The 19,394-nt window shown below is 36.7% G+C and overlaps 1 long non-coding RNA gene across 1 annotated transcript in view; it reads left to right on the top strand.

Moving 5' to 3' along the window:
* LOC105482212 (uncharacterized) overlaps positions 1-19,394 on the top strand; it is a 45,293-nt gene that overhangs the window by 5,865 nt on the left and 20,034 nt on the right. The window contains exon 2 of the long non-coding RNA XR_011606507.1: positions 16,551-16,685. This is a non-coding gene — a long non-coding RNA (uncharacterized lncRNA). The remainder of the gene's footprint in view (positions 1-16,550; positions 16,686-19,394) is intronic.

The raw sequence follows: 19,394 nt of genomic DNA, 5'->3' as shown, positions 1-19,394 counted from the left end.
GAACTTAGTGAGTGCTGTTGTACAGGCGAAAGGGGCTAATACAGACCTTTCTATTTGGGCCAAGGGTGGCTGCTCTGCACAAAAGTTGCTGTTTTTTTAAGTTGTTGTTTAGCAAGTCCTACTGTTAAAATCTCAGTCAATGGCAGCCAGGCAGGTGTAGCACTGTTGGCATTGAGTTAGATCCAAGCACCAATTGAATCTCTTGGTTCTCTAATTGAAGACTAGATACTGTTATCATGTACTGCTCCCAATCACATGCACACAACCCTCAATGTACAAAAACCTATAATTAAAAAAGTGTTAGAAAATGATCATTTACATAACTCAAATATCCTACAGTATATTGGCTAAATGATTGTATAGCTCTTCAGTAGAATGTTATTTAGCCATTAACAGACATGTTATAGGAAAATAATTGATGACTTGGTCAAATATACATTACATATTGTTAAACTAAGAGTAGGTTAAAGCTGGGCACGGTGGCTCATGCCTGTAATCCCAGCACTTTGGGAGACTGAGTGGACCATGAGATCAGGAAATAGAGACAATTCTGGCCAACATGGTGAAACCCCGTCTCTACTAAAAATATGAAAATTAGCCAGGCATGGTTGCTCGTGCCTGTAATCCCAGCTACTCGGGAGGCTGAGGCAGGAAATTTGTTTGAACCGGGAGGCAGAGGTTGCAGTCAGTCAAGATTGCGCCACAGCACTCCAGCCTGGCAACAGAGTGAGACTCCGTCTCAAAATAAATAAATAAATAAATAAATAAATAAATAAATAAATAGGTTAAAACAAGATGTAGAGTTTTAATACCCAAATATACAGATAGTAGAATTATTAGTAATTTTTCTTTTTAAAAGCTTTTCTCACATTTTCTGGTTTTCCTACAATAACTACCTACTGTTTCTGTAATAAAATTGAGTTTTAAAAATAATCAAAGTATACATTTTTATATTGTGTGCACATACCTATACATACATGTGTAAGAAAAAAAGGTGAAATGCTAACAAAATTATCTCTAGACTGTGAGATTATGATTGATTTCTTCTTTCTTCATCCTTTCCTGTAAACTCTTAATTTTCTCCAATATGAAAATATGACTTTTGTAATTAGAAAAAAATATGCTTACAAAAGTAGAAAGAAAATACTATATATTCTAATAGTCAGTGTAAACAATTTGTACCAATAAGATCAGGATATGATGACTAGCCTAAAATATCCTAATAGAAGAGCCTATGATATTCATGCAGTAAACCACGCATTACAATAAGACAACTATATACAGTGTCCTCATCCTTTTAGCAGTTGTGTTTGTATGAATACGTATTATTCCTCTTTAAAAAAACGATGACATAGTAACTTCATTTTCTCTAACACTGTCAGTACTCTCTTTCTCCCTGTTGCAGGAGGCTCTTTTTTTTTTTGCATGTGCTGTTATTTCTCTTTCCCCTTTGTTATTGCCATTGGTCACTTGGCAGGAGTTTGTTTCTAAGCATAGGTGTTGATATGAGATACAGTTACTAATGTGAAGCACTACCTCATGCAAACTGAAAACTCTAGTTTTTCTTCTGCGTCATTGAAAGGTTATATGAAAATCACTCCCCCTCAACACAAAAAAGTAAAAATTTAAAATTAGCAGACAGTGCCAATGGAAAAATGGAGACAGAAAAATGGGCCTCATTTTAAAGAGTCAGAGCAAGCCAAAGAATAATGATTCATTGACTAATCCTTGTATTCTGAATGCGGTAAGATCATTAGTCATTTTTTGGTTTCTTCTGAGTTGGGACGTACTCTTCATGTAGTGTTTTTAATGTGGTCTCAAAATATTTTTTTTTAATCAGGTAATGAATTAGTTTTTGAACCAGCAATTGTTTTGATATTTGGACCCCTTTTCTCAAGCACTGATAAAAACAAACAAACAACAACAACAAAAAGAATAGAGCACTTGAGAGAAAAGAACTGCCAAATTTGGTACTAGTTACAGAAAACAAGTAAATGAGCACCCTTGTAGACTATTAGTTTAAACACACACAAAAACACTTTCTTCTAAAATCTATACGCATGTCTATCTTCCTAAGAAAGACTTCCCTTTCTTCCCTGTTTACCCCTTGCAGGACACAAAAACTAGTATTTTTGCATTCCTCTTTTTCCACTGTAACTTCTGACTAAAGTCATTGTATAGAAGAAAATGAATCCAAAGAGGAAGTTAATACCAAAAGCTATAGAATAACCAGCACTTCTCTCAGCTTTTCAACTTATTTTTGTGACTATAGTTCTTACAGTCAGACCAGAGCCGATGCTCACTTAACACAATCAAGATAGCAAACTATACTATACTTACTTTCTTTGAAGTATGGTAATTATTACTATTATCTTGTTCAATAATTAACAACTCATGGCTGTAAGCTAACTTTCTGTGTCCTCCTACTCTGTGGCTGCAGAGGTGTGGAGAGTATGTTATTTGGTGGATATCTCATATTTTAACCCAGAAAGGCATTATTACCCTGAGGAGGTGTATCCAATAGAGACATAATGAAACATAGACTTCTGTTTTACAAAGGTCTTTCTTTATGCATTTATTTAAAAATTTGTTTTGCATGTTGAATAAGTGTATAAAACTGCTTGAAACATTTTTTTCTCTAAATTAATTGTCCCAAATTAACATGTTTGTACTTTCAATTACTTGTACCAATTTGAACAATTGTTTTCTCCTTTCCATTCTTCATTAACTTTTGAGTTAATGCTGAAATGAGTTAAAACTTTGGGGGACTGTTGAGAAGGCATGATTGGTTTTGGAATGTGAGGACATGGGATTTGGGAGGGGCCAAGGGCAGAATGTTATGGTTTGGCTGTGTCTTCACCCAAATCTCATCTTGAATTCCCACGTGTTGTGGGAGGGACTGGTTGGAGATAATTAAATCATGGGAACGGGTCCCTCACATTCTGTTCTTGTGAGAGTGAATAAGTCTCACGAGATCTGGTTGTTTTATAAATAAGAGTTCCCTTGCACATGCTCTCTTGTCTGCTACCATGTAAGAAGTTCCTGTGCTCTTCCTTTGTCTTCCACAAGATTGTGAGGCCTCCCCCACCATGTGGAACTGTGGGTCCATTAAACCTCTTTCCTTTATAAATTACACAGTCTCAAGTATGTATTTATTAGCAGCATGAGAGCAGATTAATACACACTCCCAAGCTTGCTCATTGTTTTCTAAGCTCCCACAATTGTACAGAGTGGCTGGGTCAGTAGAAGCTTCCAGAACCTGGCATTTACAGTAGCAAAAAACATACAAAAACTCTCTTCAAAAAACACTTAATTTAGACTTGTAGAGAGAGCAGGACATTAATCTAGATTCTTTTGTTTCTAAGGTAGTTTTATTTTAGGAACATTATTGCTCTTCCTTGACATTGGGCCTTCAGTGGAACATCTATATCTCCCTTAATGGATGTCTGAAAGCTCCTGAGTATCTTATGTACATTGTTCATGGCATTCTAAAAAAACAAATTTATGAACCTTCTTATTCCATTGTTCTCTTAATACTAGAGGTAGTTATTTGGCCCTTGCATTTACATAATTAATAAAATTTAAAGGAAACTCCCTCATAAGCCTATTTCTAGTGATCAGAGATCACCATTTCTAAATCCAAGCACCTAGAATCTCAATTATCTAAAGTGGAGTAGAATTGTTTGGTTGAGACATCGTGCCTCAAGCCCCTGTGATATAGTATGAAGTAGTCTGAAGAGCAATACACAATAGATACCCTCATAAAGACAAGTGAAATAACATATATGTTACACTTGATCACTTGCAGGACTTTGCTTTAGGTAATTGACATATGTAGCAGGGGTTGAAGTTTCATGTGTGAGTACACATGCGCACATGTGTGAGTATTTTGCTATAGCACAAGAAGTCCCCCAAGTAGGTCACATTTTGGATGATATCATAAGAAGGACATATATAAACTCCCTGGACAGAAGTGTAGCCACACTTCAGTAGATGTGCTGGCAATTCCTCCATCTAAGGGTGGATGAAAATAAGACTTTTTGCATTAGGGGTTTTAAAAAGATGCCCGCAAATCTGGAGTAAAGGAAAATTGTCAGGGCTCTGGACCCACAAGATGGCAGTGCCTGGGCTAGATTTGACTTTACCCTCTGAGGCTACCTTCTTGCCCCAAAGGGGGCTGAGCAACAAAGAGAAAGATGGGTGCCTCACACCATGTTCTAGGCTCACTTCTAGAGGCCAGTTGTTAAACTGCCACCAGTTAGCAGTAATGCTCCAAATGTCCTCTTGTTTAGCAAAAAGTTAGTGGCAGAGATTTGAACATAGGCTTTTCTGATCTTAAAGCTCATATTCAGTAATTCTGTAATAAAGATATAGCAAGTAGGTTTTAACTTGAGGTTTAATTCTGATTAGTTGATCACAACTGCATTTAATACTGCAGTAAGGATTATAAAGTGTCGCTCTCAGGGACCACTTAAAGGATAACCTAGAGTGCTTTCTTCAGGTTGGGGAGCAGAGACATGAAGCAGTGGGCTGGGCTTCCCGTGCTTCTGACTTACAAACCAATTAACCAGATGTTAATTGTTATGTTTTAGGTTAGCAATGTATAAAAAAAATTAAACTTCATTTAGAGCAAAGCTAGCTTTTAACAGTTTCTGTAAAAAATGTACTTCTAGATAATTTTGAAAAATAGTAACCTAGCCTGATACATACACCTATATTGCACTTGAGGCTTTACTGCTTTTCCTTCTATCAAGGTTTTTCCTGAGAGGAAATTTACTAAAAACAGAATGTCCCTGATACATATTTGTATGTTCTGGATAATACTTTGTAACAGGCTGTAAGAGGTATGGTAAGATGAATTCTATTTAAGAAAACAAAAGCAATGGGAAGACAGTGAGATAACCTATTTCAATTGTGGGAATATTCTGAAACAACTCATATGAAATACAGCAGCTATGTGGGGATAGGCAGCTGGATATGTGAATTCTCTTGCAAAAAGAAAGGAGATCATCTTGAACTGCAGAGCCAGAGGTGTGCACAAGAAGCTGAATTGAAGGAGACAATGCAATGCAAGTTCTGAAAACAAGCAATAGGCAGGAAATCACAGGGAAAAAAAAACCTGTAAACAGAATGAAACATAATTCTTTTTTTCTGCCTTAGGAATTATAGAGCTCGAAATTAAAATCGCTGATGTTTTTCTACCTTACTTTAAGTAGTGTTAAATAATGGGAAATTCTCCGTTGCAATACATCCTTAAGCTATTTAGACAGTTTATACGTAAACCTTTTATTGCTTAAATCTCTGTGCTAGATTTGTATAGATATTTGACAGAGGTTCTTTGTAGGTTACAATCAAAACATTATATGTTGTAGTTTATAGTATTATTCTAAATACAATTCAAAACACAAGTAATGAGATAGTACTGAGAAGTGAAAGAAAGGAAAAACATGGAGATAAGGGATGAGGGAGAATTGCAGCTCTCTACCTACCCAACTCCATTCACAAGGAAGAAAAAAAAATGGGAAGAAGCAAGAAAGAAAGGAAAGGGGGGAAAGATGGAGGGAGAGAGAGAGATTTAAAAAGGAAGGGAGGAAGGAAAGAGAGAAAAAATAATACAGTAAACTGTTTTCTGTGACTGCTTCTACCAATAGCGTTAAAGCAGAATGTAGTGAGGGCACTGGCATTTGGCTTCTTATATCAAAAAAGGTTAACTGCTATAACAAACATCGCCAGATTCTCAGTGGCGTAATGCCGTGAGGATTAATTGCATGCCCAAGTAACGGCCCATGTGGGTTGGGAAGCACTCCTGTGAGCAGGAGACTTGGAGACTTGGGCACTTTTTATCTCTTCGTGCTACATGTTTACTTACTATAAAAGGAAAACAGCACAGTGAGGATCACAAGTGCATGATCCTGGAAGTGGCAAAACCCAGCTCCACCCATGTTCCCTTGGTCTGGTCCTGTGAACCCCTCCTAATCATCTACAGGCTGGACAGTAGAGTTTATGTTCAGGAAATGGAAACAGATTTGATGAGCATCAGGCTAGTCTGTGGCACAGTATGAACACTCCAGTTGAAGGACAGAGGAAGAGGAACTTTGCTTTCTGTAGAAGTGGAAGTTTCTTTTGTTAAAACTTTTCAGACCTGAATTCTCATAATAGATGTCTATACTTAATGAGCTAAGCTTAGCCATGGCCAAGAAGCTGTTTGGGTTTCTTCCCAGGCTCATTGCTGTTTGGCAGTGTATTACATTCCCCAGAGCATGTTGATGAGCTCCTTTAGGTCAACTTTTATTCTTACAAATTCCTGGGAAGTCCTCATTCTCCTCTGAGGGCTGGAGAAGCAGGCAGAGTCCAGGTTCATGGGTCCATATCAACACTTGAGGAAAAGCTGGTCTTCTCATGGAGATGACATGAACTGGATTAAATAACTTATTTTCTGTTAAGTGCAGTTACTTCAGGTTATTCTGTATTCTATATATAACTGAGTATTATTTTAACTTTTTTTTTTTAAATTATACTTTAAGTTCTAGGGTACATGTGCACAACGTGCAGGTTTGTTACATATGTATACATGTGCCATGTTGGTGTGCTGCACCCATTAACTCATCATTTACATTACATATATCTCCTAATGCTATCCCTCCCCCCGTCCCCTCTCCAAAATAGGAACCAGTGTGTGATGTTCCCCTTCGTGTGTCCAAGAGATCTCATTGTTCAATTGCCACCTATGAGTGAGAACATGCGGCGTTTGGTTTTCTGTTCTTGCAATAGTTTGCTGAGAATGATGGTTTCCAGTTGCATCCATGTCCCTACAAAGGATACAAACTCATCCGTTTTTATGGCTGCATAGTATTCCATGGTGTATATGTGCCACATTTTCTTAATCCAGTCTGTCACTGAAGGACATTTGGGTTGATTCCAAGTATTTGCTATTGTGAATAGTGCTGCAGTAAACATACGTGTGCATGTATCTTTATAGCCACATAACTTACAATCTTTTGGGTATATCCCCAGTAATGGGATGGATGGGTCCAATGGTATTTCTAGTTCTAGATCCTTGAGGAATCACCACACTGTTTTCCACAATGGTTGAACTAGTTGACAGTCCCACCAACAGTGTAAAAATGTTTCTATTTCTCTACATCCTCTCTAGCACCTGTTGTTTCCTGATTTTTTAGTGATTGCCATTCTAACTGGTGTGAGATGGTATCTTATTGTGGTTTTGATTTGCATTTCTCTGATAGCAAGTGATGATGAGCATTTTTTTATGTGTCTGTTGGCTGTATGAATGTCATCTTTTGAGAAGTGCCTGTTCATATCCTTTGCCCACTTTTTGATGGGGTTGTTTGTTTTTATCTTGTAAATTTGTTTGAGTTCTTTGTGGGTTCTGGATATTAGCCTTTTGTCAGATGAGTAGATTGCAAAAATTTTCTCCCATTCTGTGGTTGCCTGTTCACTCTGATGGTAGTTTCTTTTGCTGTGCAGAATCTCTTTAGTTTAATTAGATCCCATTTGTCAATTTTGGCTTTTGTTGCCATTGCTTTTGGTGTTTTAGACATGAAGTCCTTGCCCATGCCTATGTCCTGAATGGTATTACCTAGGTTTTCTTCTAGGGTTTTTATGGTTTTAGGTCTAACATTTAAGTCTCTAATCCATCTTGAATTGATTTTCATATAAGGAGTAAGGAAAGGATCCAGTTTCAGCTTTCTACTTATGGCTAGCCAGTTTTCCCAGCACCATTTATTAAATAGGGAATGCTTTCCCCATTTCTTGTTCTTGTCAGATTTGTTGAAGATCAGATGGCTGTAGATGTGTGGTATTATTTCTGAGGGCTCTGTTCTGTTCCATTGGTCTATATCTCTGTTTTGCTGCCAGTATCATGCTGTTTTGGTTCCTGTAGCCTTATAGTATAGTTTGAAGTCAGGTAGCATGATGCCTCCAGCTTCGTTCTTTTGGCTTAAGATTTTCTTGGCAATGCGGGCTCTTTTTTGGTTCCATATGAACTTTAAAGCAGTTTTTTCCAATTCTGTGAAGAAACTCATTGGTAGCTTGATGGGGATGGCATTGAATCTATAAATTACCTTGGGCAGTATGGCAATTTTCACAATATTGATTCTTCCTATCCATGAGCATGGTATGTTCTTCCTTTTGTTTGTGTTCTCTCTTATTTCACTGAGCAGTGGTTTGTAGTTCTCCTTGAAGACATCCTTTACATCCCTTGTAAGTTGGATTCCTAGGTATTTTATTCTCTTTGAAGCTATTGTGAATGGGAGTTCATTCATGATTGGACACTCTGTCTGTAACTGGTGTATAAGAATACTTGTGATTTTTGCACATTGATTTTGTATCCTGAGACTTTGCTGAAGTTGCATATCAGCTTAAGGAGATTTTGGGCTGAGACAATGGGGTTTTCTAAATATACAATCATGTCATCTGCAGACAGGGACAATTTGACTTCTTCTTTTCCTAACTGAATACTCTTTATTTCTTTCTCTTGCCTGATTGCCCTAGCCAGAACTTCCAACAGTATGTTGAATAGGAGTGTTGAGAGAGGGCATCCCTGTCTTGTGCCAGTTTTCAAAGGGAACACTTCCAGTTTTTGCCCATTCAGTATCACATTCGCTTTGGGTTTGTCATAAATAACTCTTATTGTTTTGAGATACATTCCATCAATACCTAATTTATTGAGGGTCTTTAGTATGAAGGGCTGTTAAATTTTGTCAAAGGCCTTTTCTGCATCTGTTGAGATAATCGTGGTTTTTGTCTTTGGTTCTGTTTATATGCTGGATTATGTTTATTGATTTGCATATGTTAAACCAGCCTTGCATCCCAGGGATGAAGCTCACTTGATCACGTTGGATAAGCTTTTTGATGTGCTACTGGATTCTGTCTGTCTGTATTTTATTGAGAAATTTTGCACTGATGTTCATCAGGGATATTGCTCTAAAATTCTCTTTTTTGTGTGTGTCTCTGCTAGGCTTTGGCTTCAGAATGATGTTGGCCTCATAAAATGAGTTAGGGAGGATTCCCTCTTTTTCTATTGATGGGAATAGTTTCAAGAGGAATCGTATCAACTCCTCCTTGTACCTTTGGTAGAATTCGGCTGTGAATCCATCTGGTCCTGGACTTTTTTTGGTTGGTAGGCTATTAATTATTGCCTCAATTTCAGAATCTGCTCTTGATCTATTCAGGGATTTAACTTCTTCCTGGTTTAGTCTTGGGAGAGTGCAAGTGTCCAGGAAATTATCCATTTCTTCTAGGTTTTCTAGTTTATTTACATAGAGGTATTCTCTGATGGTAGTTTGTATTTCTCTGTGCTTGGTGGTGATAACCCCTTTATCACTTTTTATTGCGTCTATTTGATTCTTCTCTCTTTTCTTCTTTATTAGTCTTACTAGTAGTCTATCAATTTTGTTGATCTTTTCAAAAAACCAGCTCCTGGATTCATTGATTTTTTGGAGGGTTTTCTGTGTCTCTATCTCCTTCAGTTCTGCTCTGATCTTAGTTATTTCTTGCCTTCTGCTAGCTTTTGTATGTGTTTGCTCTTGCTTCTCTAGTTCTTTTAATTGTGATGTTAGGGTGTCAATTTTTGATCTTACCTGTTTTCTCTTGTGGGCATTTAGTGCTATAAATTTCCCTCTACACATTGCTTTAAATGTGTCCCAGAGATTCTGGTATGTTGTATCTTTGTTCTCATTGGTTTCAAAGAACATCTGTATTTCTGCCTTCATTTCATTATGTACCCAGTAGTCATTCAGGAGCAGGTTTTTCAGTTTCCATGTAGTTGAGCAGTTTTGATTGAGTTTCTTAGTCCTGAGTTCTAGTTTGATTGCACTGTGGTCTGAGAGACAGTTTGTTGTAATTTTTGTTCTTTTACATTTGCTGAGGAGTGCTTTATTTCCAACTATGTGGCCAATTTTGGAATAAGTGTGATGTGATGCTGAGAAGAATGTATATTCTGTTGCTTTGGGGTGGAGAGTTCTATAGATGTCTATTAGGTCCACTTGGTGCAGAGTTGAGTTCAATTACTGGATATCCTTGATAACTTTCTATCTTGTTGATCTGTCTAATGTTGACAGTAGGGTGGTAATGTCTCCCATTATTATTGTATGGGAGTGTAAGTCTCTTTGTAAGTCTCTAAGGATATGCTTTGTGTATCTGGGTGCTCCTGTATTGGATGCATATATATTTTGGATAGTTAGCTCTTCCTGATGAATTAATCCCTTACCATTATGTAATGGCCTTCTTTGTCCCTTTTGATCTTTGATGGTTTAAAGTCTGTTTTATCAGAGACTAGGATTGCAACCCCTGCTTTTTTTTGTTTTCCATTTGCTTGGTAAATCTTCCTCCATGCCTTTATTTTGAGCCTATGTGTGTCTCTGCATGTGAGATGGGTCTCCTGAATACAGCAAACTGATGGGTCTTTACTCTTTATCCAATTTGCCAGTCTGTGTCTTTTAATTGGACCATTTCATCTATTTACATTTAAGGTTAAGATTGTTATGTGTGAACTTGATCTTGTCATTATGATATTAGCTGGTTATTTTGCTCGTAAGTTTATGCAGTTTCTTCCTAGCATCAATGGACTTTACATTTTGGCATGTTCTTGCAATGACTGGTATCGGTTTTTCCTTTCCATGTTTAGTGCTTCCTTCAGGATCTTGTAAGGCAGGCCTGGTGGTGACAAAAATCTCTAAGCATTTGCTTGTCTGTAAAGGATTTTATTTCTCCTTCACTTATGAAACTTAGTTTGGCTGGATATGAAATTCTGGGTTGAAAATTCTTTTCTTTAAGAATGTTGAATATTGGCCCCCACTCTCTTCTGGCTTGGAGAGTTTCTGCCGAGAGATCTGCTGTTAGTCTGATGGGCTTCCCTTTGTGTGTAACCCGACCTTTCTCTCTGTCTGCCCTTAACATTTTATTCCTTCATTTCAACTTTCATGAATCTGACAATTATGTGTCTTGGAGTTGTTCTTCTCGAGGAGTATCTTTGTGGTGCTCTCTGTATTTCTGGAATTTGAATGTTGACTTGCCTTAGTAGGTTGGTGAAGTTCTCCTGGATGCTATCCTGCAGAGCGTTTCCAACTTGGTTCCATTTTCCCGTCACTTTCAGACACACCAATCAGATGTAGATTGGTTCTTTTCACATAATCCCATATTTCTTGGAGGCTTTGTTCATTTCTTTTTACTCTTTTTTCTCTACACTTTTCTTCTTACTTCATGTCATTCATTTGATCTTCAATTGCTGATACTCTTTCTTCCAGTTGATTGAGTCAGTTACTAAAGCTTGTGCATTTGTCACGTACTTCTCAGGTGTTACGGTTTTCATCTCTATGAGTTCTTTTAAGGACTTCTCTACATTGGTTATTCTAGTTAGCCATTCGCCAAATCGTTTTTCAAGGTTTTTAGTTTCTTTGCGCTAGTTACAGAGTTCCTCCTTTAGCTCTAAGAAGTTTGATCAACTGAAGCCTTCTTCTTTCAACTCATCAAAGTCATTCTCCATCCAGCTTTGTTCCATTGCTGGCGATGAGCTGTGTTCCTTTGGAGGGTGAGATGGGCTCTGAGTTTTTGAATTTCCAGCTTTTCTGCACTGATTTTTCCCCATCTTTGTGGTTTTATCTGCCTTTGGTCTTTGATGATGGTGATGTACTGATGGGGTTTTGGTGTGGGTGTCCTTTCTGTTTGTTAGTTTTCTTTCTAACAGTCAGGACCCTCAGCTGCAGGTCTGTTGGAGTTTGCTTGAGGTCCACTCCAGACCCTGTTTGCCTGGGTATCAGCAGTGGAGGCTGCAAAATATAGAATATTGCAGAACAATGAGTGTTGCTGTCTGACTCTTGCTCTGGAAGCTTCGTCTCAGGGGTGTACTCCACCGTGTGAGGTGTGAGGTGTCAGTCTGCACCTAGTAGGGGATGTCTCCCAATTAGGCTACTCAGGGGTCAGGGACCCACTTGAGCAGGCAGTCTGTCCATTCTTAGATCTCAACCTCCATGCTAGAAGTTCCACTGCTCTCTTCAAAGCTGTCAGACAGGGACATTTATTTCTGTGGAGGTTTCTGCTGCTTTTTGTTTAGCTATGCCCTGTCCCCAGAGGTGGAGTCTATAGAGGCAGGCAGGCTTCCTTGAGCTGCGGTGGGCTCCACCCAATTTGAGCTTCCCAGCAGCTTTATTTACCTACTTAAGCCTCAGCAATGGCAGATGCCCCTCCCCCAGCCTCGCTGCTGCCTTGCAGTTAGATCTCAGACTGCTGTGCTAGCAATGAGGGCGGCTCCGTGGGCATGGGATCCTCTGGGCCAGGTGTGGGATATAATCTCCTGGTGTGCCCGTTTGCTAAGACCCTTGGTAAAGCTCAGAATTAGAGTGGGAGTTACTCGATTTTCCAGGTGTCGTGTGTCTCAATTTCCTTTGGCTAGGAAAAGAAATTCCCTTCCCCCTTGCACTTCCCTGGTGAGGCAATGCCTCCCCCTGCTTCAGCTCTCGCTGGTCAGGTTGCACTCGTGGACCAGCACGAACTGCTAACTGTCCGACATGCCCCAGTGAGATGAACCCAGTACCTCAGTTGAAAATGCAGAAATCACTCATCTTCTGTGTCGCTCACACTGGGAGCTGGAGGCTGGAGTTGTTCCTATTTGGCCATCTTGGGCACGCCCCGTTTTTTAACTTTTTTTTAACTTTTATATTAAGTTCAGAGGTACATGTGCAGGTTTGTTACATAGGTAGATGTGTGTCATGAGGGCATGTTATGTAGATTATTTCATCACCCAGGAATTAAGCTTAGTACCCCTTAGTGATTTTTCCTGATTCTCTTCCTCCTCCCACCCTCCACCCTCTCATAGGACCCAGTGTGTGCTGTTCCCCTTTATATGAAACTGTTTTTCATGCTTAAATTTCATCATTAACTCTTTTTTTTTTTTTTTTTTTAATTTTGGCATCCTACGAAAAATTTTCTGTTCTTATGCAGGTAGATATATTTGTTCTGGGAAATTTTTTTTTTTCCAAATAATGATTCTTTTTTTTTTTTTTTTTTTACAGGTTATAGTGAAATTTTATTAATTGAGCACCTTGATTTATACAGTATATAGGATTGGTCTTGAGCCGAAATTTATTTTTGTATAACTTAAACATTTTTTTAAGACTTTAGATTGATATTTAAATTACTTCAGAAAACAAACTTTATGTCTGTAAGCATTCCAAATGCTTAATGTCAATGTCAAATTAATCTTTTCTGTACAATAAAGAAGGGTCTCAGAGAATCGGGTAAATAACTTCTGGCCCTATGCATTTAAGAATTAAATTGGATATCGCACATACATATTGCCTATCAATTACTGTGTCCCCAATTAAAAAAAAAATTTTAAAGCTACTTCAAAGAATGTGTCTCAAATTTTAATGAATGAGTTTACAGTCAGTCAACATTAATTTAGTACCCGTTATATTCTGAGTTTTGATATAAAAAACGGCAAAATAGAAATCCTTAAAGAGTGTAAATTCTAATATGAGACCAAAGATACTTGTGTTGGGATAATAAAGATAAAAAAAAACCGTAAGATACCTTCTGGCATACAGAAGTCCATGATTTAGTAATAGTTATGATTAAAATCACTAACAATTGCACTAACTAAATGTTCCTAATTCTATAATAAGGACTGGAATGAATATATTTAAGTATTTGTAGAACTATAGGAGCTAATTCATCAAATGAGAATCTACACCAACAATGCCCGGTTATTATAAAGACCAAAGTATTGAATTTTGGTATTAGATTATGACTAAAAACGTTGGTGGCTTTCAAAGGTAACCACATTATTATTGAATTTGTTTTCTTCTTCCATTCAGAATCTAAAAAGTAACTTGTACTTCTATTTTGTATAGCCCAGATTTTAGTACAAATAATGATTCTTAATTCTAAATAATTTAATAATGGTAAGAAATAAATTTGAAGCTTTCATACATCACATCAAAAGTTACACTTTTATATTTATAATTATGCAGCAGAAAAAGAAAATGCAATTACTGGAGTAAACTTAGCTTTTGTATAAAAGAAATCTATGGTGGAACTATAATTATTATAATAGTGTAGTAAATATATGTATTGTAACATGCAGCTATTTTTCAGTATGATTATTATGGTGTTGCTATTACTAGAACCAATTTACTATAGTTTTACTAGGCAAAATATTACTTTGTTTTTAACATAAGTATGGTTTGTTATGGTTTTATGATGAAACTTGACTGCTATTATAATGAATTTTATTATGTTGTACTTATAAGGGATAGACAGGGGCTTTTAGCTTATTTCCTAGCTCAGCTTTGCACTTATAATATGGCCTAGAGAGTGTTACTTAAACTTCTTTGTTTTCCACTGTAAAAACAGAGATATTCATTTAAAAATAATAATCTTATTAAAAATATGATCTGATGTCCAGCCCTAATTAATTGAATTCATGGGTTGATTGAAGTGAAATATTAATCTTCTGCCATTGAGTATATGTTGGATATGTTCTTTCGATACAAGTGATTTAAGTACTACTAATAAAGAATAAATTTGCTTTCAACAATTAAATAATGAAAACTATACCAAGTCTCAGGGGGTTCTTGTCCTCATTCCTCTTTTGCCACAAACTTTTTGCCTAGTCTGTTCTCTCCAAGATTCAGTTTCTTCCCCTCTCATGTCAGGGATCTGCATTAATCACCTGTTCATGCTGAGTGCATGCTTGTATGCATTCCAAACTAAGACAAAGCTCTTCTTGGTTTTATTTCTGCTACCTACCACCCATTTCAAGGTACTGCTTTATTACTGGTTATATTCAAGGTCAAATAGCACAATTAAAAATAAAACCATTAAGTATGGTGTAATAAATAAAAATTCTCTATTGTTTTAATTATCTTGGACTTACCAATAACTACATTTCCTTATGGGAAAGAGTTAGTCACCTTAGACATACATTCACTTTCATTTTGCACTTTAATAAATTGTTACTCTAGAGAAAAATAAATACAAGAGTAGATGACTATAAGGCTAATAATACTCTATTCTGCCCCCTCAGAAGTTTGGAACCATTAGGGAGAGAAAATCTAGATGAAAAGATTAAGATATAAATTATATCACTGAAAATTTTTACTGGGGGAAGTGGTTTGGATTCATGACCTAAAACTTCCTCTTCACTCCAAACCCTAATCTCAGGAAGAGCTGTAAGGTGTTCCTGACTAGGCAGGCACTTCCCATATAGCAGGCAGATGAACAAGAATGTTCTGAAACCTGGTTGCTTTAAGCAGGTTAGAAGAACTGTGTCAAGCATGTTTGAGTGCTTGTTTCAAAGACATAAATCAAATAAGTTACTAAAAAGAGTGATGGAGTGAGAATAGAGCAGCCAGTGTCTCCCCATTATTTTGGAAGGTCTAAGAAAGGAATAATCAACCTGAAACAAACTGTAGAAAGAGAAATGGCTTTAGGGTCAGACAACTGAGGTTTGAATGCTATCATTGTCTCTATTAGCTATGTGATTTTGGGCAAGGTACTTAATATCTCTTATTCTCTTTTACAAAATGAGAATAAAAATATTGAGTTCCTCATATGCCACAAATACAGCGTTGTATGCAAAAACCTTTTCTTTTTCCTCCTTGGCATCCAAGAACACTATACTTACAAGATCCTGTAATTGCATGCTGGCCGACAAAGTATTGGAAGTGAAGTTCACCATTTCCAAGCCTGGCTCATAAAACTTCCTGGACATTTCTTCCCACTCTTAATTTCTTTGTGCTCCAGGCACATCCAAAAGATCTATTGAAGGAAAAAGAAGCCCCAAGGGATGGCAGAATTATTAGGTAGAAAGAACATGGATTCCTGAATGCTTCAATGGAATTTTAGTTCTTTTATTCTCATCCTTTCGATATATGTTAAATAAAAACGTCAGTGAAAAATAATTATTTATTATAGTAAAGCCAGTGAGATTTTGGGATTGCTTCTTACAGATATTAATGTATCCTGACTAGTACACGAAGAGTATTCATGGAGACAAATTGGAAAAAAACCTCAGAAAATACTGGGCAGAGTGATACTTGGCCCTCAGAAGGGCTCTATGAGAGTTTCTTCTTTCTAAATTTCTGCTATCAGCTAGTTTATCAATCAGCATCAATCATAATAAAAGGCCAAACATAACATAAATAGGATCAGAAAGAGACTTTTTTTGGTTGTTTGCTTGATTAAATAATGATTATGTAGGCAATGACCAAAAAAGAAAAAGGAATAACAGTAACAACAAGAAGAAAGCATCGCAGTATTGTTTCAACCAGGATTCTGTTAAACAAAACTAATTGTTAGCTATAACTAGTTTTAATCTAAAACTAGAGAATCCTTTTTTTTGTTTGTTTGTTTCTGAGACGGAGTCTCTCTCTGTTGCCAGGCTGGAGTGCAGTGGTGCGATCTCGGCTCACGACAATCTCCACCTCCCGGGTTCAAGCGATTCTCCTGCCTCAGCCTCCCAAGTAACTGGGATTACAGGCACGTGCCACCACACCCAGCTATTTTTTTTTTTTTTTTTTTTGTATTTTTAGTAGAGACGGGGTTTCACCAAGTTGGCTGGGATGGTGTCGATCTCCTGACCTCGTGATCCTCCCTCTTTGGCTTCCCAAGGTGCTGGGATTACAGGCATGAGCCACCGTGCCTGGCTGGTAATCATATTTTTTGAGGTAAAGATAAATTTAAATGCCTTTATACGTAATGTATTCATCTTATTCCAATACGTTCGGAGTTTCTGAAATGCTTCTCATTTATGTTCTTTGAATAGGCCCATACTTAAGGTAATGGTACATTTTACTCTATAACAAAGTGCCTTAAGAGTTATCCAACTTTGTAGTGCGAGTCACACGAATTTTATTGAGTGGAATATGTACCCCAAAAGATATATTATTTCTCATAATCCAGAGGTTCTTATTTTGTATATTTCTATAGGAGTAAAAACAAGCATAAAAACAATAAATGTAGATTAGAACCGGGAAGAAATGAGGGAATTGAAACAAATAAACAAGGTAAAAGATAAATTTAAGAGTGTGATATGTATGAGAGACCACAGTCCAATATTATTATGGTTGATATATAAAATATAATCAGAAAATAATATTTAACACTCTTATTTAAAATTAGAACCATTTCTCTTCCCTTTAAAGATTTCTGTACAAAATCTTAGTTTGTACAATAATAAACTGCAGTATTCATTACTTACCTAAGAAAAAAGCTTGATGTGCCTTGAAATCAACCACTTCGTGCCTAGTGATTTTGATGAAAATATGTGTTGAAAGTCTTAGATCACTAAAGATGATGACTTGGGGTTTGGTTGCTCAACCTAGTAAAGTGTCTACGTGAACAGGGGAACTGGAAATATAGTCTGGGCTCATATTTAAAAAAATTTTTTGAGTGGGCGTGCCGTAGACACTATACTTTGAGCTCTATGAAAACAGGAAGAAAATTGTACTGTTTGCTGCTATATCTCTAACAATTAATACATAGAGAAAATACAACATGTTTTTTTAAATAAAAGATATAGGTAAAATAATCTGTAGGACATATTTAAGAGAGTAGTATAATTAAATTTTAATTTTTTTTTGAAACGGAGTCTTGCTTTCGCCCAGACTGGAGTACAATGGTGCAAGGCTCACTGCAACCTCCGCCTCCCAGGTTCAAGCGATTCTCCTGCCTCAGTCTCCTGAGTAGCTGGGATTACACAGGCATGCGCCACCACACCAGGCTAATTTTTGTATTTTTAGTAGAGACAGGGTTTCACCATGTTGGCCAGGCTGGCATTGAACTTCTGACCTCAGGTGATCCACCTGCCTTGGCCTCCCAAAGTGCTGGGATTACAGGTGTGAGCCACTGCACCCGGCCTCCATTTTAATTTTTTAATTTTTTAAAGCTAATAGCACATTTGCTCAAGGGATCAGTTTCCCTTCAGTGTAGAGCGTGATCTGAATAATTTAGGATGGATGGATGATATAGCAAGACGAGTTGGGAAGTCTTCAAGAATTTAGATATCTATGTTTACGGTTTTAGCAACTTAAAGACAATGGGAAAACACAAGAGGGTGCAAATTCAGTATGTCTTTGATGTACATTAAATTGAAGATACATGAGGGAGAAGGAAAAGTGGAGAACATCCTTCAGATTTTTAATTTGTACAATTATGTGAGTGTGGTTAGTAATGCTATTAACCAAAATCAGGGAATATAAGAGGAGAAGCAATTAATTTGGAGAGGGAGGACAAAAATATTACTATCAGCCATAGTATATTCGTGTAGTTGGAGATGAATGGTAGCAGTTGGGAATATGAGTAAGGAAATTAGGAGAGAGATTAAGAAAAGGTGTTGATTTGGAAATCAACAGTAGTCTTCACAGGACTACATCTCATGTGGCTCCTGAGCACTTGAAATAAATCTAGTTCAAAGTAAGATGTGCTTTAAGAGTAATTTACACGCTGGATTCTGAAAGCTAATCTGAAAGAACACACAAGATGGTTCAATAATTTTCATATTGACTATACATGGAAATGAATGTATTTTGTCTATCTTGAGCTAAATAAAATCTATTATTAATATGTTTCATTTTTTTCTTTTTCATATTTGTTTTTTAATGTGGTTACTAGAAAATTTAAAATTACATATGTGGTTCACATTATATTTTTATTGAAAAGTGCTGGGGTAAGACATTGGCAGAAACAATAATGTATTCTTTTTCAGTTTTATTGGACTTTTCCTTTTTTACTTATATTAAATATTCTAGATATTAGGTTTAAAAACCTGAAAGTACATTTTAGTTAACTGAATAACCACAAAAACATGATACAAAATTCACTTTATAGAGTAACAATTGTGTGTTTTGTAACTTTGTAAGGGAGGTATAAGTTCTGTGCTGCCCTGGATGTTCCAACAGTGAAAAGATAAGGCTCCATGCTGTATTTACATAAAATGGAGGATGTGTGAGTGTGTGTTTATGTATACATGTACTTGCATGTATGTGTTTGTGTGCACATAGACATGAAATCTGCTACCCTCTTCTCATACTTACTATGTAAAATATTGATTTTTGATCCCCCAAATTTGAATGTATTCTTTTTAAGAAAATAAACCCAAGTTACTACAGCAATTTTTTCTTCTAGCTTTTAACCAATAGAATGAGGAAGTGATTGTTCAAAGTATATTACAGGGGAAAATTGATCATTTAAAACGTAAGAGTTAAATTATATAGCATCTATAGCAAATGACAGAAGTGTAATTATTACTTAGTCTATTGGTTTAACTATCTCCTGTAATGTTAAGTATATGATAAAGTATTCAAATATTTTTTTCTCTTTCTTATCATAGAAGATGTAGATGGAATGTTACAGCATGGGTAAAATTCATTTCATCT

Source organism: Macaca nemestrina, chromosome 8, assembly GCF_043159975.1.
Source record: "Macaca nemestrina isolate mMacNem1 chromosome 8, mMacNem.hap1, whole genome shotgun sequence".
NCBI lineage: Eukaryota > Metazoa > Chordata > Mammalia > Primates > Cercopithecidae > Macaca > Macaca nemestrina.
This window is presented reverse-complemented; position numbering and strand designations above follow the sequence as displayed.